This window comes from Corvus hawaiiensis, chromosome 2 (assembly GCF_020740725.1).
Source record: "Corvus hawaiiensis isolate bCorHaw1 chromosome 2, bCorHaw1.pri.cur, whole genome shotgun sequence".
NCBI lineage: Eukaryota > Metazoa > Chordata > Aves > Passeriformes > Corvidae > Corvus > Corvus hawaiiensis.
Window position 1 is genome coordinate 10,273,970 of NC_063214.1, and position 27,408 is coordinate 10,301,377.

The following is a 27,408-nucleotide window of genomic DNA, read 5'->3' on the forward strand; positions in this document are numbered from 1 at the left end:
AGCCTCCGGGGCCGACGGGCTCCGCCGAAACCCAGGAGCCTCCAGCCTCCCTTGGGCTCCTTGGATGCAGCGCAGCTGCCGCCAGCGGGAAAGTTTCGAGGTCCCCGGAGGCAGCAGTGCGGAGACGGGAGAACGAGCCGCCTCACCCCCCAGGAACCGGGAGAACAGCCCCTCTCCCACAGACGCTCAGAACAAACCCCGAAGCACCGCAGCAGAAAGAGGGAGGGACACGAGGGAAGGAGCCACGCGGAGGAAAGCGGGATGTAAGCGGCTCCCGGTGCCGGAGCGGGCCAGAGACCCCGAGAGGGGGCACAGATATCCCATGAGGGAGCTGAGACACCCTGTGAGGGAGACAAAGATACCCAGTGAAGGGGGAGCACTGACACCCCGCGATGAGAGCTCAGGCACCCCGTGATGGGGACACACGCTGTGAGGGGTCACAGCCCGTGATGGGGGCACCGACAGCCCGTGATGGGGGCACAGACGCCCCTAAGGGGTCACACACACCCACTGAGGGGTCACGCACACGCCGGAGGGGGAACAGACCCCCCGTTGAGGAGGCGCAGACACCCCGGAGGGGCACAGACATCCAGTGAAGGGTCACAGACACCCCATTAAAGGGACACAGGCACCCCGTTAGGAAGGAACAGACACCCTGTTAAGGGGCCGCACACACCCCGGGGGCACAGACACCCCGTTCAGGGGTCGCACAAGCCCTGTTAAGGAGTCGCACACACGCCAGCGGGGCACACAGAGCCCGCGATGGGGACACGGACACCCGTTCAGGGGTCACGCCGCCGCGCTCAGGGGCCGCACGCACCCGGCGCGTCCCCGGTGTCCCGCCCGCCGCGGGCCGGCGGCGGCGCCTCACGGTGAAGCCCGAGCGCCCCCTACTGTCGGGCTGCGGGCAGGGCCGCCCCCCGCGCCGGCCGCTGCCTTTTGTCGCCGCGGCTTTGGGGTCCCAAAGGTTTGATCTCGCCTTGCTTGCTTGCTTGCTTCTTTTTTTTTTTTTTTTTTTTTCCCCCCCTTCCCTTTATTTTGCGTCTACTAGAGATTTATTGACTTAGTAAGTTCTTTCACGTAAAGGATCCGAACCGTATCTCTGCATAATGTACACTGCCCACACATACTCCCGTAAAAGGTCTGCAAGTTAATTCTTCCTTAATTCGTGTGTGCAATCAGTGACAGCTATTTTACCATCTCCAAACGTTACAGTGTCAGGGTTTTTTAAGTGGCTGAGGTTATTACAGCTATTCCGTACAAAGTCAGATAACAGCTCCAAAGCCTCTTGATGCAAATCAGGAATAGTGTCCCCCTATACTCACAATATACCCTGTAGATAAATATCATAGAATCACAGAATGCTTTGGGTTGGAAGGGACTTTAAAGGTCATCTAGTTCTAACCCCCCCCCCCCCTCCCCCCCACCATGGGCAGGGACACTTTCCTCTAGACCAGGTTGCTCAGAGCTCCATCCAGCCTGGCCTTGAACACTTCCAGGGATGGGGCAGCCACAGCTTCTCTGGACAACCTGTGCCAGGGCCTCACCACACTCACAGTAAAGAATTTTTTCCTAATGTCTAATATAAACCTCAGTTTGAAGCCATTCCCCCTTGTCCTGTCACTCAATCCTCTTGTCAAAAGTCCCTCCTCCTCTTTCTTGTCTACATACTGGAAGGCCACAATTAGGTCACCCCAGAGCCTTCTCTTTTTAAGCCTGAACAATCTTAATTCTCTCAGCCTTTCCTCATGGCAGAGCTGCTCCATCCCTCTGATCACCTTGGTGGCCTCTGGGCTGGCTCCAATAGCTCCATGTCCTTCCCGTGCTGGGGACCGCAGAGCAGCACTGCAGGTGGGGTCTCACCAAAGCAGACCAGAGGGGCAGGGTCTGCTCCCTCCCCTGCTAGTCATGTATTACTACACCTGGAGATTACCTCATAAAGAAGGCTATAAGTAAGGCTAATTAGGCTAAAGTGATCAAAAAGGTGTTCTTTGTCATTGTGCTTGTGAATTGGCAAAACAAGAGGACCATAACTACCTGATGGCAGTTTCTATAACGTACATGAAATATTAAAGATTTTTCTCTTTGTACTGGACATTTCAAATACATGGTGTTAGTGAAAATGCTGACTTGTTTAAAGCAAAAATACAAAAATATATTGTAAATAGCTTTACAATGTACAGTTCTTTTCCTGCTTCTCAAATAAATTTAAGATAAATTTAATAATAGCTGATGTAGGCCACAACACTTTGTAGATATATACAGTCTTCAAAACCCTGAGGTACAGAGCTACCTGTAAAAGACTGTAATGACTCATACAAATGTTCCCAGTGAAATCAGTGGATTATCCATTATAGCTGCTATTTTATTCATTCACTTCCAAAGAACACCACTTTTCAACTATTAAACACTTTGCAAAACTTTGAAAGGTTTCAGCCAGATTTAACCAAGCGTTTTCATGCACAGATTTTGCTCATGTGTGTATCACTGATTTTTTTTTTTCCTTTGAGAAGATTAGCAGTTCCCCCCAAAAAAATGAAAGGTCATCCAAAGATGTGCAGGATCAATACAGCAGAGGTTCAAATGTGTTATGGTTTACAAGCACAAGACAAGTCCCAGATTAGAGTCACTGGCCTGTGAGCAGGGTTTGCTGGGAACAATGTTTGCTTCCATTCGAAGATGCGGTCCAGATACTGGAATAAAAAAACATATGCTTGTCTCTCCGGTCTTTCAATAACCTCCAGTGAACACGGCCAACAGGACAGATGTTCTCTGCTTGAATAGCAAAGTCTGTACAGAGGAACTGAATGTGCCAACTATTTGTTTGGCCATGAGCAATATGCCACCTGATTAAAGACTTGTGTGAGCAGGATGAGGAAAAGATGTGTCAGGTGCACATAAAGCTTCAGTTCAAAGGGTGTTGTTGAGGGGGAACTTTAGAACAGAGAAATGGCACAGTAAGACTGCACTAATTCGTACTCAGGTCGGTCATCAAATGAGGCAGGACTAATTTTGTAAAGCAGCGGTGATATCAGATGTGCAGCGCTACAAGTAAAAGTTTCATTGCTCTCCCAGTCTGATATGTCATATCATTGGTTCCTAGACTTATATATCTGCATTAAAATATATATTTAGTGTATGAAAGATTGGATCCAGTGTTTAAAGAACCAGTGTTCTAAGCATAGCCCTCTCTACCATTCATAGCATTTTTCTTCTAAACCAACATTACCATTTCTGGTGTTACACGTGTATATAAAATACTCTGATTTATGGTTGCCATAAAACCCTCTTGTTATCTTCTCAAAGAAGAAAGGTTTAAGTTGCAGTGGATCACACAGAATTTCTTGTGGATACCAGATCTATTCACCCAGGTAATTGCTGAAAGTGAATAGAGATCTTTAATATCAAAAAATGTACACGTGATGTGATGAGTGTGTAATTTAACTGTAGGCAACTAAGTTAAGAGGCTGGTCCTTCTAGACTCTGGAGTAGAGCAAAAGGCAGATCCAGTGGCTAATTCAGAGCATGTAATGTTAGGCAGCATCAGAAACACAAACAGAGAAAGGAAGAAAAATGACACAGTGAGCATGGACCTTCCCAGAGAACAGACTTTTGTCTTCCTATGTGCTTTTCTGTTCCAGGTCACTGGGTTCTGATGCCATCTGACTATTGAATACATTATGAGAGAACAGAATTTATAGATTTTAATCCTTGTAAATGCTGAAGCATGATTATTATTCCTGCTACAATCAATAGGATCTTCCACAGGAAGATTGGTCATGAGAGGTAAATCAGGAACTGGGTCCAGGAAAAGAATACATGTTGGTAGAAACAGTGTAAGTACTGTGGCTAGATCTATCTCACAAAGCTGCCTGAAAAGTAGTTTTCCTGCTGTCCCTGGATACCATAACTCTGACTAATGTACTTTTCTAAAACCATGCTTGTGGATTAAAAAAAAAAATTTAAAAAAAAAAAAAAGTGCCAGAAGCATTTGCTTCTTTCTCTGTCTCTCAGGTGTCTCTTGCAGCACAGAGTGTCACCTTCTGCTACAGTATTAAAAAATTCCCGAGTTGTGGCATCTGACTTCAGAGCTTTTCACTGGAAATACCAATCAAGCAACACTAAGAACCCTATTTTGAAATATCCTTACTTTGCTAGACTGAGGTAGTGTGTCTGGACTATTTTTAGTTACTAGTACAGCTAGAGTGCTTGCCACAATTGTAAGAATAATCTATACCATTGGTAAGATAAATATTTGGAAAATTAAATTATTGCAAGTTTTTCATATACGTCATATGCTCAATTTAGAGTTTACATCCACAGCTCATTAAATGTGCAAAAACTGGTAAAAGAAAGCTGGTACAGTTTCTTGACAATCATTAAAACAGCCTCACCTAAAATAAATGCTACTTGATTTTTTTTTTTTTTTTTGAGTGAGATTCAGAGCAGGCAATAAGCACAAATTCAGATAGTAGACATAATGTGATTTCATAAAGATTTTGTAGATCCTACTTTCCCTTTGTTCTATGGATATATGTTTACATCCATAAAAAAGATACAGTGTGTTTTTCACTTTGCAGCTTGATCAAAAACTCAAGAAAGCAGAAAAATAATTGGTAGTTAAGAGAAAAATTTGAAAATGGATTATGGATAAAACCAGCGTCAGATTATTTTCTTTCTGGGGCAGAATGAGGAGGTAAAAGAAAGCTTCTTGTTGTGGCATTCACAAAAAAATGGGTAAGTTTCCTGCTATGTGAAACACAGGTCTGTGTTTTCCTGTGGAGTAAAAGAATGCAGCACCCCATCCATTGAGATACTGGAGCTGGCACTGTAGAGAGCAACAGCATCTTTGTTCTAAAGGGATGAAAACAGCAGAAAACAGATCTGTGACCCGCTGCAGGAGTGGCTGGAACTCAAAACACATAGTGAGGAGTACAGTGCCTGTCACAGCTCTGTCAGAAGCACTGAGGTTGTCCCAGAGCTGCTGGGTTTTGTATTGACTTGCAAAGAGCAGGTGGAAGTGGGCTTTTTCTGAGGTGCTCAGGGATGGGACAAGAGGCAATGGACACCAACTGCAGTGTGGGAGGGTTCTAGTCAGGTGTCAGGATACATGATTTACAAATATGTGCCTGAGGGGACTGTGGAGTTGCTGTTCCTGGAGATATTCAGAGCTTAATTGGACAATGTTCTAGACATTGAAGGTAAACCTGCTTTGAATTGGACTAGAGGATCTCCAGGAGTCTCTTCTGACCCACATTTTTCCGTGGTTCCATGATTCTGTGACTGGCAATACTAACAAAGCTCCTATCATGCAAGTGTATTTTGTTTGACACCAAGCACCAAGGTTTCTTAGTAGAGAATTATGTACTCAAGTGTTCAGTAGCACTCACTTCTATAATAAATTACATAAAACTCCACATACAAGCTATAAATAAAAGAATTGCTTGATTTTCCTCAAATTTAAGCCTGTTGCATTAATAGGAGCCTTTGCTGAGAGACTCCTATGCAGACTGAACAGTGAACATTACAGGAGTAGAAGAGCATTCCTTGCTCTCTTGTGACTGGAAACACTTTCCTTTGGAACTGCGGTATTTAGAATTAATAGCCTTTCTACCAAGTGCAGTAAGTTGCACATCAGTCTTGGGGCTGTCTCCACACTAGACTGCAGCAAGAATTCATTATTTGCAACAGGTCACACTGCATCCCTTCCAGTCCTTCCCCTGACTACATCTAGCTGGCCTTTGCCATGTCAAGAATTTCCTCTTACACACGAATATTTTCATATTGGTATGTCTTACAACATCTCCCATTTGTAAGAGATGTGAGTGTTCCTGTCTGCTACACCAGGAACTCCTATTCGCTCTCTTATATCCAGAACTCTGTGTAGGTTATGCATTTCTTGTCTAATGAAGTAAAAATCAATTACTTAATAAGATGAAGGCACCAATTATGGAATAAAGAGCTAATCTATGTAAATAAGGACATCAAAGACATATTCTATCAACTACAAATAAGACTCCAAGAGTAATTTAGTTTATTCTTTTGATAGTGTTGTCCTCTATCTGGACATCCATTTTAATTAAAAAATAACAAATGTGCACTCTGCACATCCTAATTCACACAAAGAACCCCAAAACCATTCCTCAAGTGACAAAGTAAACTGAATTTCCAAAGATGATTTAGCTTTCTGGGGGGCATAAGGTGGTCATTGTGTCATTCAATAAAAGAATGCGTGTTTAAAATGAATAACTGGAAGGTGATAAAATCTTACCCTGTCTACAGGAGAGATTTGAAAGTGAAATTCTCCCAAGAAAAATATATTTTTTCATAGTGTGATCAGATGGATTCACATGAAATTAAGTGTAGCTACTACATCCTGACTTCCAAGGATCAGAAAATCAGGCTATACTTCAACACATTTATAACTGTGCACAATGATACACAAATAAGTCTTATGCTGAGCTCCATCTTCCTACATAACTATATTAGAAATAGCATGTTATGCTTTCTTATTAAGTGGCATATGTCACACTTCCCATAACAAGTGCATATTGACAGCCAACTACATTAGCCAACAATATTTACACTTTAATTGCAGCTTTTAAAATGGAAATATGTAACTATAATATGTACATAAGTTAACAGTTGGACTTGATATCTTAGAGGTCTATTCCAACCTTAAAAATACTGTGATTTTATAATATGATATATTAATAGGGCCAAAATTCATAAAAGTAGATCCCTGTGTAAATGTCCATTATGTAGATAACATTTGTAGATGGGCAAATATTCTTATAATAGGCAGTATTTAATTTAATAATGTAGGAAACAAGATTTATTATGTCATTAACAAGTCAATTTACATGGCAATTCTAATAGACACATCCAGTATTGTTGTTCAATCTTAAATGGCTTTGAATTTAGCTGGTTTTCATAGTGATTGTTCTGTAGAAGACAGACTTAGCGTGTTCTCTTTGTTACCTCTAGCCTCCAAAGCGTCATCAGCACAGATAGGTTACACTTAGCATAATTTCTGCTTTATTACAGTCCTCAACTGTAATCATATATTAGTCAAAGCAAGGACCAGTTGTGGTACCAGAGAGCTTCTGATTTATGAAGATGTCAGCTTCCAAGAATCTGGCCCATCACTGTGGTGGCACCCCTAACAGCATTAGAGGGTCGTGCTTGTTTCTACCAGTGGGTTTGTAATGTTCCCAGCAGGCTATGATTCTTTTTTTGCAATATGGTGCTGTCAACACTGTTCTCATCAGTTATACATATCAGTGGATTATTAATAATATTTGTCAGACTTCTATATTAGTTTTGTCCCACAACAGCCTTGCCTCACTTCTGCAATAGAATTACATTTTACATTGTCTCAAGAAGTGCTTTTAAATTAGAATTGATGTTTCAGTTGTATGATTTTTCACTGCTGATGTAATTTAGTTTTCTATCTAAATTTTTATATGAGTATATGACTTATTTTTTAGAAGTGTGATCCTATTAAAGACAGCTGAAACACAGAGTTCCCACAGCAGAATTTGGGCTAATACCTCTCCCACGCATGGCAGACTAGAAGAGTGATCAAGACTCATATAAATTTCAAAAGTAAATGGAAAAGAAACATAAAGCAAGGAAAAAACTTGAGGCCTCAGAGCAAGACTTCTCCTTAAAATGTATTCATTTAATCAAAATGTTGAATATGTACAAATGTAACCACCAAGTATCTTGTATAATCACTAGAGGAGCTATCATATATTGTATATTTTTCAGCTAAAGCTATTATAGGATTTGATTGCTTAAATTGTATATAAAATCACCCAACTTTTACCAGGAAAATACGTGGGAATGTTTTCCTCTATGCTGCATATCCCATTATACTGGGAGCAGCTGTGCCAGTACACAGCCCCTTTAAAACCAATAAAACTGAACATGCAAAGGGACCAGCTCAGAACACAGAAGCAGAAGCCAATGATTCATTTGAACGTCTGTCTCTGAACTGAAACACAAAATAGCAATTACCTCAAAGCTGCTTGCTGCCACAGCTAGGAAGACTCTCTCACATTTAAAGCATACTACCCACACAACAGAAAATAGGATTTTTTTCTTTTGTTCTATTCATTGTGCAGTTTGCAACACTGGGCTGGTGGTGGAATTTAGCACATTTCAATCTCAGGCACTAGTTCAAACCTTGCCTGTGGTGATGGTGACCAAAAGTTATTACTTGATTCCCCCTTAAATTATTTTACAGTCAGCTCCTTGTAGGCAAGAGAAACACATTGTAAGCTTATCTTACCCAGACAATCAGCAATAGCTCAGCCTTCGAGGACAACCTAGAGAAGAATAAGGCATTTCGCACTGCCATGGCCCAGAAGGTTCTTATCTCGAGAATGAAGAAAGAATTGGGTTTCAACAGCATCTACTACGAGATCCTGTTACCAGGACTGTGAATCTATGGACTTCTGTAATATAAATAGTAACTAAATCCCACTGCCCCATTACCTGCTGAAAGATTTTCTAAAAGAAATGTGTCTTCCATGATTCTGGCAAAAAAGTTATGTAAAAAATTTACTTTTAATCATTTCCCGAGGTGGAGGGAGGCGGGAAACATGCTCTTTAATCTGTAAGTGGCATATCTATTAAAATGTCAGATTTAAAGTATGTAAGCCAATAAGTGAAGCCACAAGATTATTTTTAAGTAAAAAAGGGTAAATACCACTATACATGAAATTCAGAATTTTGTTATAATGCCTGTAGATATGTAGACGGCATGAAATAATGAAGATATGTGCAGGATTGATTATTTTGCTATTTAAAAAGAAACAACAGTCCAACCTGAAGAGTAGAAGGAAAGAGATATTCTCATCTAAATTTGCCCAGAATTCACTTGAAAAACTTCCACGAGTGCTTACAGGACTTGAATTCTCATATAACAAAAAACACTGTAAGTCTTTTCCAGTATCCTTTGGAAGAAATAGCACAGCTGATCTCAAATAATTGAAATAATGCAACAGGCCACCTGGGAAATTTTTCCTCTGGAAATTGTAGAGAACGTTTTAAGTGATCTATATTTCAAATAAAATTGGCTTTAAAATCCAATGTTCTTTTACTGTTGACCACCACTGATCTTTAGTGCCTCTGCAGGTATAGGATAGAGCTGGTTATGTAATCATATAGTACTGACATACAAATCTGAGTACCACTTTTAATTTTCTTTTTTTTACCTCTGTAAAGCCTTTGTTACTCTTCATCAGGAACTGTAGTGGTAGAACAAGGGGGAATGGCTTCAAACAGAAAAAGGGCAGGTTTAGATTAGATATTAAGAAGAAATTCTTTACTGTGAGGGTGGTGAGGCACTGGAACAGGTTTCCCAGAGAAGTTGTAGATGCCCCATCTCTGTTCCAGGCGAGGTTGGATGGAGATCTGAGCAACCTGGTCTAGTGAAAGGTGTCCCTTCCAACCCAAACCATTCTGTGATTCTACTTAATTTTCTTAACACGTGACCTGGAAGTTGGTCAGTGATTCCACGTATGCTCTGGTAGAAGTTTGAATCTATTAATTTACAAGTGGACATAAGTCCACCTTGCCCAAATGAAATGTACCACATCTTCTGAGTCAAGAAGGAGCTTGAATTTTAGCCATCAACAATTAGCAGTGTCTACCCTTAAACTACTTAACATGAAAATAAAAAGGACTATATTTCTAAAATTTTGTGGAGGACAGAACGTATCAGTGATCAGAATATTTGCAGGAAAGCTTGCAGTTGCTTAAGTCATGTCTTGGACAAGGAATATAAGCCTTCCATAACACCAACACAACATAAAGAAGAGAGCTGGTGTCTGATACACACAGAGATGTCTCTTCCACCAGAAATAAGATTATGGATGCAAGAGTGTCACAAGAAGGCTACAGCATCTGAAGCACTAAATCCTGGATTTGTAAGAAGTGACTTAATCCCAAGACTGCCAAGTGAAATCACAGTGGTGGACCAAACAACTGAGGAAAGTACTCCTTAAAAGAGTGTCAAGATGAGCAAAAAAAAATGAAATGAGTGCTGAGTGACAGCAAGTAAATGTGAAGAACCCCTGGCATCTTACATAGACATCTTGAAACATCTTAAAGTACATTGGAAATTTTGGATTTGAATTCTTTAGGTCCCTAGAAATCAAAGCTGTAATAATTAATAACCACATTTCATAATCAAGGCAAATAGCAGATGATAGATGGTTCTTTTATATAGGAAAAGTGTCCCTTATTACATTTTCCAAAGTCTTGCTTACCATTAACAATTTAGATATACATCATATTTAAGATGCTTAAATCAAACTGCTTGATATTCTAAACTGACAGGCTCATTAAGCTGAACACTAGGATTGCTGTCATATGCACTTCAGGCACTTACAGTAGGAAATTTTCTATTTTTAATTCCAAATGTTTAAAGGGAAATTTTTATTGTTAGAAATGTAACTGTATTTCTTGGTTTTGGAGGCTTTACTGTATGTTTGGCATCTCTATTTTGGTGGTGTCTTGCATTCTGAACTATTTAAGCAGAAAGAGTAGTGACAGAAACAGCTTTGGTGTAGTAGTTACCCATTTTTTTTAATCCGTTCATAATCTCTAGTAATTCCTGCCTGTCAATATTAGAGAATCATCTACTGTAGCTATAGGTGCTCAGATTGATACCATTGTATACAAACTCCCATTTGGTCTATATAATTTTAATGCATGAAAAATAGCTACCAATTTTTATTCAATATTAAGAGCAAAATAATTTTGCAGAAAAAATGTTTTTCCGAGGCCAAGTTTATCAAAATCATATAGAGATGCTTCACAGTACTGAAAGTATCTGTGTGGAAGCCTCATTAGTGTGCTGCAAGTCAGTGTGAGTTAAGTTTCTGGCTGTTAGCTTCTTTTGAAGGTTCTTAACACATACCTATCTAAACATCTTTATTCTGGCAGTGTATAGGAACTTCCCTCATCAAGATCATCCTTGATCTGGAGATGTAGATAATAAGTCAAAGACTTATAAAGGGAGTTTGGAGTGCTAAGTACTCGTCTTTCAGATGAAATAAGTGCAAGTAAAACTATTTGAGTAGTAAGATACCTGGTGTTAAATAGGAATTAACACAGGATTCCTCAAGCAGCATGGCTAGGCTGGGTCAGAAACTGTGTTTTGTGATTACTGGTGAAGAAAGCAAAGACAAAGGCCAGGCGACAGGGAATAAAAATGTAATGGATAAAAACTGACATAAACAGGACCAGAAAGGAAATTCAGGAGAAAAGTAGGAACACAAAGGTAGCTTAGCAGACATCTGAGGAAAGAAATTACTCCTACTTTCATTACTTCCACTGAAAAGGGATCTCATATAGTCTTTGAAGAAGTGAGGAAGGATTCATTTTAATGAGTGTACTTAGTCTAGACTTTCTCCTGTGGAGTTTGTTTCACCACTCCCATACTTTTTATGACTCCACTCAAAGTATTAATGCCTACTTTGGGCATTCCTATATTTGTCTCCTCTAGAACATTAAATGATAGAGGTGGTTGCTATTTCCTGATTCAGTCTAGTTTTGAAAAAGAAAGTGGTGGCAACCACATTTGCTGAGGGATCTTGTCTCACTGGGAAGTGATGTCTGTTTGAAACTCCTGGGTCAGGTACTTTCAGGGATAAGAAGGTTTCTGGTTCCAGATAGTGTGTGCATGGGAAAGAGGTCTTGCTGATTGCCTGTCACCCCCTAAAGAAAAAAGCCACAAAATGCATGTAGAGAAATTCAAGTATTGGCCACACATTGTTCTTTCATATTTTCAACAAAGCAAGAAAAGAATACGGATTTTAGCAAGTACTTTATCAGAATATCAGATGTCTGTCTTGTAACTCCTAAGTTACAAGAGCAGCTGATAAAACCATTTTGTTTTTTCTGCTGTCTTCTCAGGAAGTGTCATTATCAAGTTTGTTCAAAGAGTCTATTCGTAGATCAGTACCTTCACCATTTTTTCCCTAATTATACAGAAGCCAAAATTGTAATATGAATAGTAGCTAAATATCACTGCCACATTAAATCTCAGTGCCATGACATGTTCTTATTCCTAACACTGAGCTGTTTTTTTCTGTCTCTTTCTCCCTTTCTTTGTTGAGATCCAGTGAGAGGAAGAGTTTAGCTGAATGACTCTACTGCTTTGGAGATTTGACCATATGGTTTGCTGAGACTACTAAGGAACTTCACGACAAAAGATCCTACTATTTTTCTATTCTTGTCAAGTCAAAACTTGTTTCCTTGAATATTGCATCTAAAAAGGGTAGTGGTGCCATTTTTATTCATGCAAGTATGCAAAATTTTGTGGGTTTACTCCTGTGTATGATTTGGAGTTGCTGCCATTTCTCCTATATCAGATTTCTGAACTGAGACTCAGAGCCACACCTGATTAATTTAGGTTCATTGAACTTTTTTTTTTTTTGCAATAAAAGCAGTCTAAAATTCCTCTAATTGGTGATTTGGATTTGTTTTTATAAGACACACAGGCTGTAAAATAAAAAAATGTTCTGTTAAAAAATCCATTGGCAATCTCAATAATATTGTTCTTTTTCCTTATTTCGTCTCTTTCCTCAGTCTAAGGTTTCATACTGAAGGCATTTCCTCTTAAAGTTAAAAAGTGAGGTCACTGAAATAATTGTGATAAGATATTCTTTCTATCTGAAATTAGATACATCTATCTTATCTCTATGTTTGATTAATTCCACTGCAATAGTCATCTCTTGTTTTCATATAAGCTCCTTTTAGCTGCCATTTAACTCCTTCCTGTTTAGTTTACAGAAAAGATACATATTTTAAAAGGATAATCAAAACAAAGCAAGATTTTAATGGAGATATCTACACACTAAAAAACAAATTTCCAATTTTATTCTTGAAGAGAGACAGCTACCTGGTAGATCAGTTTTAATTTTCCTTCCTGGTCTTCTCAAGGTAAAAATTGATGACTAAGAAAATATCTATATAATTTAATAATCACAGAATCATAGAATGGCCTGGGTTGGAAGGGATCTTCAAGACCATCTCATTCCAATTGCATGGGCAGGGACACCTTCCACTAGACCAGGCTGCTCAGAGCTCCATCCAGTTTGACCTTGAACACTTCCAGGGGTGGGGCATCCACAGCTTCTCCAGGAAACCTGTGCCAGGGCTTCACAGGGAAGAATTTCTACCTAATATCCAATATAAAGCTTCCTTTGTTCATATTGAAGATATTTCCCCTTGTCCTGTCACTCTAGGCTCTTTTCAAAAGTCCCTCTCCAGCTCTCTTGCAGGCTCCCTCCAGGTACTGTAAAGGTCACAATGAGGTCTTCCTGAAGCCTTCTCTTTTCCAGCCAGAACAATCCCAGTTCTCTCAGCCTTTCATCATGGCAGAGCTGCTCCATCCCTCTGATCACCTTGGTGGCCTCCTCTGGGCTGGCTCCAGCAGGTCCCTGTCCTTGCTGTGCTGGGACCCCAGAGCTGGATGCAGCACTGCAGGTGGGGTCTCAGCAGAGCGGGGCAGAGGGGCAGAATCCCCTCCCTGCCCTGCTGCCCACGGGGCTTTGGATGCAGCCCAGCACACGGGGGGTTCTGGGCTCCCAGAGCACACGGCCGGGGCATGTCCAGCCTCTCACCCACCAGCACCCCCAAGTCCTTCTCCCAGGGCTGCTCTGGATCTGTTCATGCCCAGCCTGGATTGGTACCAAAGGTTGCTCTAACCCAGGTGCAGCACCTTGCACTTGGCCCTGTTAGGTCCTAAAAGAAGTCAAGCATTTACTTTTAATAGATACAAACTCTAAGACCACCAGGTATGATTCATCTTGTTTTCAACAAGAAGCAACTACCTTGAGATAACTAAGCACAATAACTCTTGGCTAGGATAGTCTGTATAAAGCAAAGCACTCATTCTATATTAACAAAATGCTATAAAACATAAAACTTCTACCAGACTGCAGATAGCAGCCCTAAAATACGTCTCAAAACTCCTTTTACTCCCATTTCATATTAAAAGGAAGATACATCATTGTTAAGCCATGTGTTACATCTCACAGAAAGCAGTGGGGAAGTCCAAACATTGACTGTAATATGAATTAAAACATAGTCATCATGGAATCATAGAATTATAGAATATCCTGAGTTGAAAAGGACCACAAGAAACACCAAAGTCCCAACTCCTGGTGTCACACAGGACAGCCCCAAGAGTCACACCATGTACCCAAATGCATTTCCCAATCACTTCTTGAGCTCTGTCAGGCTTGGGGCTGTGACCACTTCCCTGCGGAGCCTGTTCCAGTACCCAAACACCCTCTGGGTGAAAAACCTTTTCTTAATATCCAGACTAAAACTCCCTGACACAGCTTCAGGCTGTTCCCTCAGGTCCTGTCACTGGGCACCAGAGGGAAGGCTGTCCTTGATGTTCTAGACTGCAGTGAGGTCTCCCCTAAGTCATGAGGCAATGATAAAGGTTTGAACACAAATAATTTTCCTTTTTGCACCATTACTCTAATTGAATTTAAATTATTCCAAGTCCGACTTTTAAATAAAAATTAAAATCTACTTAAGAACTTCTAGCTTAGTCTAAACATGTGAGACAAGTCTGCTTAGAAAGAAGGAAAAGTTGTGGGAAAATTGTGACTTGGGATTCAAAGTTTTGAATAGTACCCTCTAACTTCAGTGTGCTTTGTTCTCTATAATACATAAACATGACAAATGCAGCTAAAAATAGATCTTACATTTCATAAATATATTATAATCTGACTATGGGATGGACCTGAAAAACAAAATTTGCATAGTCTGGCTTTGATTCATGGATAGAAGGAAAACTTTAATATTTAATGATCCTACAGCAACCCTTGAGAGGTTCCAAGGAGGCCGTGAATGAAAATGGAGTGTACTGTTAATATATCACTCACAGACAATGAAGAGATGTAATCTCTAATATATTGTCATTTTTGGGGTGTGCATCTTATAAATTTGAGACAAACATACAAAGGTCCCAACATTAGAAATTAGTTACACGTTATTACTGGTGTTGTTATCCCCTCACTCTCTGCATACATACATGTATTTAAACACCTCACTTAAAGAGAATTAACCATGGCTAAACTAAAAAGCACATGGCTATGGTAAAATAATAGTCACAGCTTGCAAACTGATTTTGGATTTCCTGATTCATTTCTTTTAAGAGTTATTTGCTCAATGCCTTCATGGTCAGCTGAACTGGAAGCGAAAAGAAGGGCACACCTTGGCCGTTTTCTCCACGTACTTAAAAAGGTCATTCATTTTTCTTGTATAGTCTTATGACAAGTCACTTTTTTAAAAAAGCTATCCTGCTAAAAATGAAGTGAAATTAAAATACTAACCCAGTTGAAAGCAAAAGTAATGTTTTACCTGCATATTTTGAACTATTCCAAAGCTCCTCTCCATCTTTAGCTGCCCCAGGCTGTTTGTCAAGTAGTTCATACAAAGAAATGACCAGTGAAAATGATATTTTTAAGACAGCTATGGTGATATGGGCTGATTTCATTAGAGGTGCACCTAATACTTTTTTTTCCCCTATTGCTTGTTCTTTATGCTGTGTTTTCTGAGAACCCTGCAAAAAAGGTGTTCTATGTGACCTAAAAAACAAGTTACAATGTATAGCAAATATATAAGAACTCACAAAAGTTGTTCCAAAAGATTGTTGCTGTCACATAATGTAGTAAATTCTAGTCATTACCCCAGATACTGGTCTTAAATTATTTTATTTTACATCTGTGGGATAATTAGTTTGTTTCAGGATAGTTCTCAGAATCTATGGATACTCACCCTTCACCATTCCCTAAATGGAGTTAGGAGACTGTGAAGTCAAGTTCTTCACAGAAAGTAGTCACTCTGTCACCATCGAAGGAGTTTTTCTTTTCTATATGAAGATTGCTGCTCTAAAGATCAACATCAAAACTTTTTTTTTTTTTTTTTTTAAATAGCCACGTATCATTTCTTAAGGGCAAAACACTTCCTTAGTATGGAGAAATCGCTCTGTGTCTACTAGGAATCAGTATGGTGCAGTCTCTGCTTGGAGTGATAAAGTGAATGAATGTAGACAAATTTTCTTTGTTGAAAGTGAATGCTAATGACATTTATCCTGCACTTCATGATAAATCCATTTAAAAGACCAAAATGCTGGGGGGAAAAAATCCTGCATTTTAGGAAATGGGCATAAACTGTCCTTTACTTGCTCAGTTACAAACTGCTGAGAGTAGCAGCAGTACATATTTAAACTGTTTTTTAAATCCTTGTGTATATCTGATATATGTCTAAAAAGGTTTTTCATAAAAGTGTCCTGGCTTGCATTTTCAGGCTGAAGAACAGTTAACAGTTCATGGTATATGAATAACTCATTTTACAAAAAAAAAATAGATTGGAGAATATAAATATTAATGCACAATGCAATGGTCTCATGCTCAGGGCTATTCAACTAAGAGTCTGTTTGTCTCTATTTAGAATTTCTTTGTCACTTTGAGGGTGATGTTACATGTGAAGGAGCTGATCTGCCTCCTCACCACTACTGCAAGTGAAGGATCTCCCTCCTCTTTCCCAGGCTTTTGTCTTCCCTGAACATGATCCTGATCACGCAGTCCTCAGCTTTTCTTACCTAGCTCTAAGGCATGTATTTTTAGTCTGGATTATTTTTTTGCCAATTTAGCATGGCTGAACAAATGCCTGCCTGTGGGAAGCAGTGAATCAATTCTTTGTTTTGCTTTGCTTGTGCATGTGGCTTTTGCTCTCCCCATTCAACTGCCTTTATCTCAACCCAGGAGTTTTCTCACTTTTACTCTTCCAATTCTCTCCTGGATCCTGCTGGTGATGGAGTGAGTGAGAAGCTTTGTGGGACTCAGTTGCTGGCTGGGGTTAAACCACAACAAGCGCATAAGCTTGAGCTTAAGTTCGCATCACCTTATCCACCCTGAGCCCACCATCCACAGGACAATGAGCTGATTAACATCTTGTTGCTACAGAGAAAAGTCTAGCAACATTTCTTTCCCCTTCCCAGCACTTAATTCCTCATCACTTCTCCCTTTCTTTCTTCTAGCTACACAGCCTTGCTTCCCCTCCGTCATTGAACAAATATAAATCACTAAAATCAGAAGGGAAAAAATAAAAAACAAGCAACTTTTGTTTCTTTATGGCTGGGTAATTTTCTGTGATTTTAGTGAATTAAGAAAGCTTGCAGATGGTAAAGAAAATTAGCAGCAAGGGAAAGGGAAGATGGGATTAGGATTCCTAGCCAAAGCTGCCCTGTAGAGCTGTCACTAACAAACACCTCAAACCAGGTTCAGCTTCACCCCATCCTTATCCTGATTTCTCTCTTCACTGGCATCAGTGTTTCTGTTTATGCATCATAAACAACTGATACAACAATTTTTTTTCCCTTGTGGGGCTTTTTGGTTTGTTGAGTTGTTTTTTTCAGATTTGTTTGGGGTCTTTTTCCCTTTGCTTTACCTCAGATAAGTCTTTTCTTTAACTTATATTTTGGGGAACAACATTTTTTTTTTTTTTTCAGAGAACTTGTTGTCTGTTGAACCTTCCAAGTTATTCAATAAGTGCAATGAAAATGCATAATATCTACATTTTGTCTCAGTCAGAAACTTAAGAGGTTTTATGAATTTCCTTTTTTTTTGCCTTTTTAAAACTCTCCCAGGATTAGAAGTATATAACAAGTTTTATATGCTGTGGTTTAATTTTATAACTGGCACTTCTCCAAAATTTTCAAGTTTGAGAAAGACGGAGTGACAGCAAAAAAAACAAAACAAAACAAAACAAAACAAAAAAAAAACCAAAAAAAAACCACCCAACACAACAACAACAACAAAAAAAACAAACCTGGAGGATTTCTAGGATCATCCATTCCATTCTGTTGGGTTCAGTATAAAAGGCAAGATAGAAGGGGAAATACTAATTAAAAAAAAAATTACAGGTGTCTATGTTCACATGATAATCTTATACTTAGATTTTATATTATAAATACGAGTTCTTAAAAAAGTGCATGTGCATGGAAGAAAATCAAATAGCTTTTATTGCCTATAGATGTTTTCAAGAATAGATGAGTTTTGGCGTGCTGAAGAAAGAATTAATTTCACCTAGCTCTGTGATCTGTTTAGTGGATAACAGTAGTTTTTTGGAGGAGGAAAAAAAAACATTGAACAGATCCTTCACTAGTAGTGAAACACAATTTAACAGGAATGTGGGTTTAGATCCATGATAGTACTGAGCTCCAAAGAAGGCTCCTTGAGATCCTGGGAAAACAGCTTTGCCAGTGGTCTTGTAGTTTATCAGAATGACCTGAAATTCTTCTGTGGAGGTTCTAAGAAAACTACTCCACAATTAATAAATACCTCTTGCCTTCCTGTGCCAGCTCCTCTCCTTTTCAGATTCCATTGTGCCTCAGTTTTCCTAGACTCTCGCTGAGTTTGTTACTTTATGTGTCTGAAAGTACTTCTGCATTAAAATGCCTTAAAGAACTAATTTCTAAAAGGTAGTATTTACTTGAGAAACTATTTTAAATATACCAGTGAGATAATTAGTAAAATTTTCAAATGTGAGCCTTTATTTTGAGGGCAGAAACGGTAAGAAACAACACACCAACCAAAAGTTGATTATTAAGTGTGGCAGGTAGGTCTACTCATCCCTCTTTCTTTTGAAGAACCTGACCCTCTCCCACAAGGCAGTTTTCCAGTTTTTGATGGATAGAACATATTTTCCTAGAAGTCTTGCAAGCTGAATGAACAGGCAGTTCTTTTCACTGCACAAATCATACACACACAAAAAAGAAACTGAGGAAATCTGAGCTCATAGTCCTGCATAAAGGCTGAGTTTGTTGTGCCTGTTATGGTGGAGGTAACAGGTAATTCTTTGTTGGCAATGTGTGTAACCTATTGCGGGAGATAAGAGGTTTGTTGACCGCTTGAAAAATTATGTGGGATACAAACAGCAAACGGTAACGGTCTGTGTTCTGGAATTTGTTTGGATTACTTTACTGGCATCTTTTCAGAAGTGCCACAAACCTCCTATTGCAGCTTTATCCACTGTAATGGGAGTAGAGAGTGTGACCCTGAGCACTGGCAAATCCTGGCTGCAGAACAGTCTCTTGCCTCCATGGAGAATATCAGAGGGTCAGTCCTGCTTCTGTAATGAATTCCCAGAACTGGCATGGCATATGACTAACTATCCATCTAAAAATGAGAAAGAGAACCTTAAAGAAGTTAGTCCTAGATGTCTGCTGAGAGAATAGAAACTACAATTACATTCTAGTTTGAGCTAGATGATCTTACCAGCTTTTTCTGTTATTTCAGCTATGCATTTATAGATATACTTCAATAAAAGCTGAGTTTTTAGTGTTACTGCTATGAATAACAGTACTATGTATTAAAAGCCACTAAGTGCAGTATGACAAGTCAAAACAAACCATTTACATCTGATGCATAATAAGCTATTTATTGACTTATTTAGAAAGCAATAGTAGGTATAGACCACTTGATACACTTGGTTGTACCACGTATGGTATCAAGATGGTGTTAAAAACATCCAAAACACAGAAAGGATGCCTTTCCATTTTTCTCACAGTATTAAAAAAGAAAAGTCAAAGCAAAGACATAAGATTTCTTTAATTAGTTTGATTTCTGGTTTCAAAAATAGTTTTTGTTTTATCTCCAAACTCCATACAGCTTTTTGAAATAAAAGAGCTGTAGTTTTTGGGTAATAACACTACATATGGTTAGCTACATATGCAAGGCTGGAAGCTGAGGGCTGAGATGTGGAAGTAAAGTGAGAGGAAAACGAATGAGGTGTCAGCTACATGCTCAGTGGCTTTTCAAGCAGCATGTTTGGATGAACAGAACAATACTACCATACACTGAATTATTATTTGTTACATGATACCAAGGCAAGGATTCAGGCAATTGTTTACTATTACAATCTGTCCTGTCTAATACACTTCCAGAAGAGGAGCTTTTGCTAATATGTGGCAGTATATTTGAAGGACCTGGTAAATTGCCTGGGTTTAATTTGTTGGGCACTATTACATGCCTGGCATGTCTGTCTGCCTATTGTTGACCTGTACCAACAGCTTTGCCAAGACTTACTCTGCACCTGTGTTTTTTAACACCCTCCCTCTAGCTGAACTTGTTGAGTTCAATGCCAATTATTAGATTTTAATGAGATTTCTTTCACTATCAAGATGCTGTCAGATATGCTAATACTTTTGATCATTTCAGGTCTTTGTCAAAGCCATACTATCATTACTACTGTGTACCAAACCAATTTCTTTGGTTACACAATGTAACCAAACAAATTAAACTATTAAAAATGTTAAAAATGTCCAATTATGCTTGGACATTTTTATTATCTTGTTATATAATTTGTCATTACGTATCACCTAATAATTCTTCACATATATAATGCCTTAGGTGGTCCATGTGATCAATTCTTATATTTAAAAAAAACAGTTAAACTGGCAAATCACAACATTGCAGAAGGAGGAAATTACAGAGGAGTTGGGATTTTTTTTTCTATATGAGGCCTGAGATTCACAACATTAGTGGCACAATCACTCATAAAGATCATGGACGCTTGTAAAGATACAGAAGGAAAGATCAGAGCGCTCTTTCATCTCATGTCAGACAGTAGAGTTCTGCATCAGGCTTTAGCTTCTGCATTCCTAACTAGGAATGATTCAGTGGAAACTTGTGAAGTAGTTTTTTCAGGACATAATTTAGAAAACTTGAATGGAAATATTATAATAAAGACATAAATATTAGTATTAATTTATAAATCTTTGCTCATAAGAGCTGAGGAAAAGTTGTTGTGGTAGACTTCTACTGCATTTGTTAAAAAGTCAGTCCCAAACACTCAGCTATTACCCAAAAGTGTATGTTATTCCCCACTATTTAGAACTGAGATTGAATGTTCTTCTATGGGACATCTCATCAGATCAGAAAAAAAACCCCATAGAAACTGACTATAGAGATTATTGAAGGATGCATAATATCTGGGTCATTACAGGAAATCAGAATAGACAATGTTATTTGGGCTTCAATCCTTGAGTTTATGGAAGAGTCCCATTAGTTGAAAGGAAATTTGAGCTGTGTTATTCCACTTCACACAGGAAGTTTTAATTAGATACATCAGCTTCTGAGAATAGATCTTGACTGCAAATATGTACAATATCACATTTGTATCCTGCTGTATCTCATGAAAAGTCCAAGTAAAAGCAGGAGGTCTGCTATGGAACAAATCTCAGCCACTGTGATCTTGCCTCTTATTGGTTGCATATGGTCACAGTTATCCCAAGCCTGTAGTGGAGCTCTCTGAATGGAGATGCATAAGGATAGGATGGAATTTGCATGTTTATACAGACAACTCTCCCTTTACTCCAGACTGGAAAACTTACCTTCTTTTTTTGTAATCTTTTTGGGGACAGTTTTGTTGCTTGTATACCTTAGGTGGACATCTTAAAAGTAGAAAAAAAGCATGTTCATTCATATGAAGTTACTTACTGAACAGCAACAAAAATTGTATTACCTCATATCATATGCAGTCAATGAGGTAGAATCTCTCTCTATCACAAACACAGCTTTCTACAAAGGCAGGTATTTGTTGTTAATTGTCCACCACTTTACACACAAAATAAGAGCAATTGCATTATACATCAGTTATCTGTCTTTGGTTTTATTCTCTCTTTGTTGTCTCCCTTCTCACTACAAATTTATTGGGTTTATTGCTGTTGTTGTTAATATTATTTCCATTATTAAATGGTTCTTATCTCAACCCACAGGTTTAATTTTGTTTCTCATTCTCCTCCCCACCCCACTGGTGGTGAGGGTCAGGGGGTGAGCAAAGGGCTGAGAGGGACTTAATTTCTGAATAAGTTTATACAGTGCCAAGTGTCATGTCTGCAAATAAAATTACTTTCATTCCTTTTTAACTGCATCAAGTCAAATCAAATTTAAACTGGACAGCCAAAATAAATGCTTTCAACTGAGATATAACATATACTTTTATATATAGGGGTCTACTGTCAGCTACATTTGATGCTATTCTAAAAATTGCTGAAGACACTACCAGCCAAGGAGTGTTGCAAAAGGGAGTCATCAAGACAAGTTCACAGGAAGAGAAGAAAGAAGGAGATTTTGTTTCTGTGGTCAACAATTTCCATATCACATTTCTGATGAAAAGAGAAAGTAAAAGCTCACATTATGGAATTTATTTACTTCTTGTGTTAATTGTTGAGCTGTTTTCATATATTTCACTACATTTATAAAAGAGAACAGAAATATCACAGTAGTTAGTTCAGTCCATTAATTCACTTCCTTATCAATATGTACTTATGCCAGACTTTTAAAACTTGTGTGTCAAAGTCTAATTCCCTTACTCAAACTAAATACCACGATTCAGCATGAGTAAAATTAATCTGGCAGTAACAGATATACCAGACCCTATTTAATACTAGATAAAATGGTGCTTATGTCTTAACTCCATTTTGTACTGAAAAGATCCATAATCATCACATTTGTTTATCAGTATCCTGGGAATGCCTTTTCACTGGTTCCATTTGTGATACACCATACTGAAAAACAGTATATTTCATCCACACCTCTAGAATTATGTTTACGATCAGAAATTGCTTTTAGATTCTGGGAGAAAAAAGTGTTCTTGAAGGCTTTCACTGAGTTGCTGGATTGTTTCAGTGAGTTCAGTGAGGTCATGAATCATGTGAAGCTAGTCTGCCACAATTTGCAATTCTTTTATTTAAGATCAGAATTCCACTGTGGTTTGAAACACATTCATTGTAATGATCACAAAACTATTTTTAATATTTATGGAATGGTACTGCAGATCCCACTATAAATTCAGAGCATATGTTTACCAGTGACAAGAAACAGAGGAATGCGCTAAATTTTATGAACTGTTAATGAGTCAATAAATTGACTGCTTTGCAGCCAGAACACTGTTACTACTGACATTGTCCAACATTCCAATCTGGATTTCTTATGGAGAAAGAAGTTCTGTTCCAAATTTTGGTCCTATTTCTTTCTTTATTTTTCTTCATACTAGGATCTTGTGTCTTAAGAAGAAATATACGATCGAACGAGAACCCTGAGGTATGTTTATCCCTATTGTAGAGACAGGAAGTAATGAGAATGTAAGTTGATTCAGCATCACTTATTCAATATCACAATCACATCAAATAATCCTCTTCATAGGTTTTACAAGCTCCATTTTAGATGTAGTTGGACTGTAAGAGTCCCCAAAATTTCAGGGTTCTAATGTTTAGGGATATTCTTCCTATATTCCCAGCCATATAAAAATATGCATGAGCTCTGCCAATGTTTAAAGACCTTAAACAGCTCTTTACTCTTTTATGAGTTTTACCCCTGACACTTAGTTCCTTGGTACTTCTCACTGCAGTTTGCTATTTATCCAGTTCCTCATCTAGCCACAAGTGTTTTGTCTACTAACTCTGAATTTCTCCAATTAGGTATTTTTAGCTGAAATTCATTAATTCCATTACAACCAAATTCCCATCTCCTCAGTTAAAGCCAGGATTCTTTCAGGTACCAGTAGGATGAGCACAGCTAGAGGCCCGTGAAGGCCTGGAAATAAATATATATACAAATAGACCAAATGGGATGACAGAACCGTGAGAGGAAATATAAGATGACAAATCCAAAGTACTGCTGTAATATTCTGTTTGTTAATGTTTTTCTGTAACTGCTATAAACAGAATAATGACTTTAATTCTGTTTCTAAAATTCAACCAGTTACAAACTATGCTATCAGAACTATACTAGCAGCAGTAGTGCTGCCTATTCCTCTGGCAGTAGGAGTCAAGTGGAAAAGCTAATACAGCTCTTCAATTTTACTTGAATTTCCTTGTGTTCTGTTTCTTTCAGGCCTTACTTTCCTGCAGCCCATCCACTGTATTTTTAAAATGCATCTAAAGCATTACTCTAGCACTGCTGCATGCTTGTCAGAGAGTTCAACAATGTCCCATTGCAACATTTGTCATTAAGTTAAGATGCTTGACCAAGGAGCTAATCTTCTCACTGCCATTTAAAACCACCAGTCACAAAGATATTTCCAATATGTTCCTAATTAATTGCATCATATACTTTTATGTCAACTGCACACTAAAGGCATGTTAGCCAGCATATTCCTTATGATCCAGTTGTGTGACTTACAGTGAAGTGTCACTGAATAGAGACACATATTTATAGTGTAGTTGGATTAAATCTAAAATATGTAGACCACGCATGGTGCAAAAACACAGGAAATAATGGACTTCTCAATCTAAAAAGAATGTGCTACTCTAAGAGAGAAAGTGCAACTGGAAAAGTGGAAGATAAGAATAAAATAATAAAACCATACAGAAAACCGTATGTTTCTAGAAATGGTAAGGTTTTTAGCTTATAGTAGAAAATATGAAGACTCACCTGTCTGCACAAACCTATTTATCTCATCTTTGCCATGGCAAGAAGATATTACAATATTTTTTCTTACCACTTCACAGGACAACTCCCAGCTTATAGACATAGAAATTTTCAAACCTGCCTTACTGTATTGGGTAGAGTGTTAGGAAATTATTTTGACCCGTCACAGTAGGAGAGCGCAGAGGCGTACATTAAGTAAAATAAACACTATTTCAGTATGAACCAGGAAGTTAAAACATTTTATTGGCCCTGGATCAGAGAGATAAAAGAGAATTGTACAAACCAAAAAACTGTGAAGACACCAAAACTGACAGGAACATGTCAAATGAGGTGGTGAAACAGTGTGTGACCTTCTGGGGCAGAAGTTAACTGTTGAAACAATCTGCAGCTGATAAACAAGCAGCACCTCACAGAATGCTCATGCCAGTAGTTCAAATTATTCTACTGGCATTCACTTTTGTATAAACTGAACAATTAAATGGCAACAGCTTGGGATGCTACGATTCAATGAGAAATGATTTACATCACTTTCACAATCATATGCCAAGGCCATCTGCATATCCAGGCTGGCCACAAAACTGCCTCAGTTAAAGTTATGACTCATATCATTAAATCTACTGGACCAGCGGTTGTCTTTTAATTGCTAGAGGGAGGAAAGTTCCCTCTTACCTCTAAGAGCTTTGTTTAAATGTAGAGACTATTTATGCCCAAAGTACAGACTAGAACAAGAAGAGTAGAATTCTATTTATTCACTATTTTATCCAGCTTTTCCTTCTTATTCTGGTCAGGGAAGGGCATATGTACACACACCTCATGTGTTACATTAGTCAATATCTCCATAATAAGCATGAGCCAACATGAGCAACCTGATCTAGGCAAAGATTCCCTTGCCCATGGCAGAGGGATTGCTCTAGATGATCTTTGAAGGTGCCTTCTAACTCAAACCTTACTATGATATTTAACAAATTCAGTCCTTAATACATTTGCTGAGCAGACCAGGGTTCCTCCAGGGCAAAGATATATTTTCCAAGACAAGAAAAACTGTAGATAGACAGAATATACTACTCAGGTTTTTGTTATGAGAGTGGTTTGCAATTTAGAGCAGTTAAATAGGTAGATTTTTAAGTTTCCACTCACTAAATGTTGCAGTTGCACTCCATTGTAAAAACTGCACTAGGAGCCTGATGGCAGCAGGTGTTGATGTGCCATTGCTAGAGTTTCAATATCTCATGCTGGAGGGAAAAACCTTTTTTTTAGACTGCAACATATGACTGTGCACTAGTCTTCTAAGAGCTAAACTTCTAAATTCCTTTTAACATGTGGTATTGAATATTAAAATCTACATTTGCACTTCAGAGCAGCAAATTGTTGGTTATAAGTCTAATATTTCTCAAATAAAAATGTCACTTATTTGGTGGTCATACCTATTTGGGTTTCTTTTCTTAAGAAGGTGCTAGATTTACTTTCTAAGAAATCTATTAGTTGTGATATCTTACTGAGAATCTTATTTTATATAAGTGCTCACTGCCTAATAAAAAGCTGGCCACCTAACATTAATCTTCCACTAAAAGTACAGGAGAAGCCAGAAAGATGACAGATTTCATGATTCCTCACTTAGATTTAATTTATTTGCAGCCAGAATTGGCAGAAAAAGAAAAGGTAGTGCTCTGCTGGAGAGCAGACAGTTTGTAATAAATACTGCAAAGCTCTGCTTTGAGGACACTGGTGAATACATTTCTCCTGAGGGTTAAAATTAACATCCGTGGTGGCAAACACCAAGATGTAATCCTGTTCCCACTGACATCAAAGGAAGCTTTTCTCTTAATTTCAGTAGAGCCAGAATTTCTTCTGACAAGTCCTGCAGCAATGGCAGGAGAGTATTTCCTACTGAGCAAGCAAGACAATAATTTCAGCAGTAAAATGGATTTGCACTCATTGTGTTTATCTTTTCCTAATGCTTTTAGTTCATTGAAAAGGCTTAAGCCAGGACTTTATCCTGCTAAACTTAAGAAAAAAAATTGTGAATGATGGCAATGGAAAGGTAATTTATTTTCAGATTTCGATTGCAGTGATAGCTTTGGTAAAAATTCCACAAATACCATCCTATATGCATCCTGTCCATCTCTTCTTAACATACAAATGAAAAGATTATGTAAGAGCTTCTGTTTAATCTCTTTCACTGTCTGTTAAACATTCCAGAAAAAGAAGCCATTTTTCTTGAAACAAGGAGGTTATTGACCCAGATGGCATAAACCTCACATCTACAATGTCAACAGAAAAAATTACTGCTGAAGACTTGAAAGTACTATTTGCCCATGTAAATTCAAAGGCATGGCCCCTTTTTATCTGTATGTTTTTCATGTTCACTGCTATGTGAAAGTCCGATTAAAAGCTTTTCAAAATAACCTGAGTGTGTAATTAGGGGGCACACAACTCCCATCCTGAGGTTAATATCCTCACAAACATGCAAAGTGCAAATCTAGCAGAGAACCAATCTGTTTCATAATTCAGCTGCAGTGTCTCTCCCCTGCACTTAAAGGCTTACAGTGTTTTACAGAATGATACACTCATTGTTGGTTTATCAACTTAAAGAATGAGTAGTTGTTGAGATATTCATGTTATACATACTAATAGGCTATCATTAATATTAATAAGTTGCCATGTTCATTTTCATCTAGATTTGAAGACTAATATTTCACCCAAAAGTCAAGGGAATTTTTTTTCTCCCTTAAGAGTAAAGACAGCCCTGTGCCATGATGTAAAAGGATATTAGTACACAATACCCTTCAGTAAGTCATAAAGCAAATGATAGTTCTGAAGAAATTAACAGACATTAAGATGCCCCAGAAGTGATGGGTTTGAATCCTGTGGAAACAATTTGAGGAAAAAGACTGGTCCTGAAAAGACTCACAAAGGGAAATACCAAATATTG

The 27,408-nt window shown here is 38.4% G+C and overlaps 1 protein-coding gene across 11 annotated transcripts in view; it reads right to left on the bottom strand.

The window, feature by feature from the left end:
• ROBO2 (roundabout guidance receptor 2) overlaps positions 1-27,408 on the bottom strand; it is a 1,061,828-nt gene that overhangs the window by 452,887 nt on the left and 581,533 nt on the right. The gene's annotated exons all lie outside the window — the stretch shown is intronic.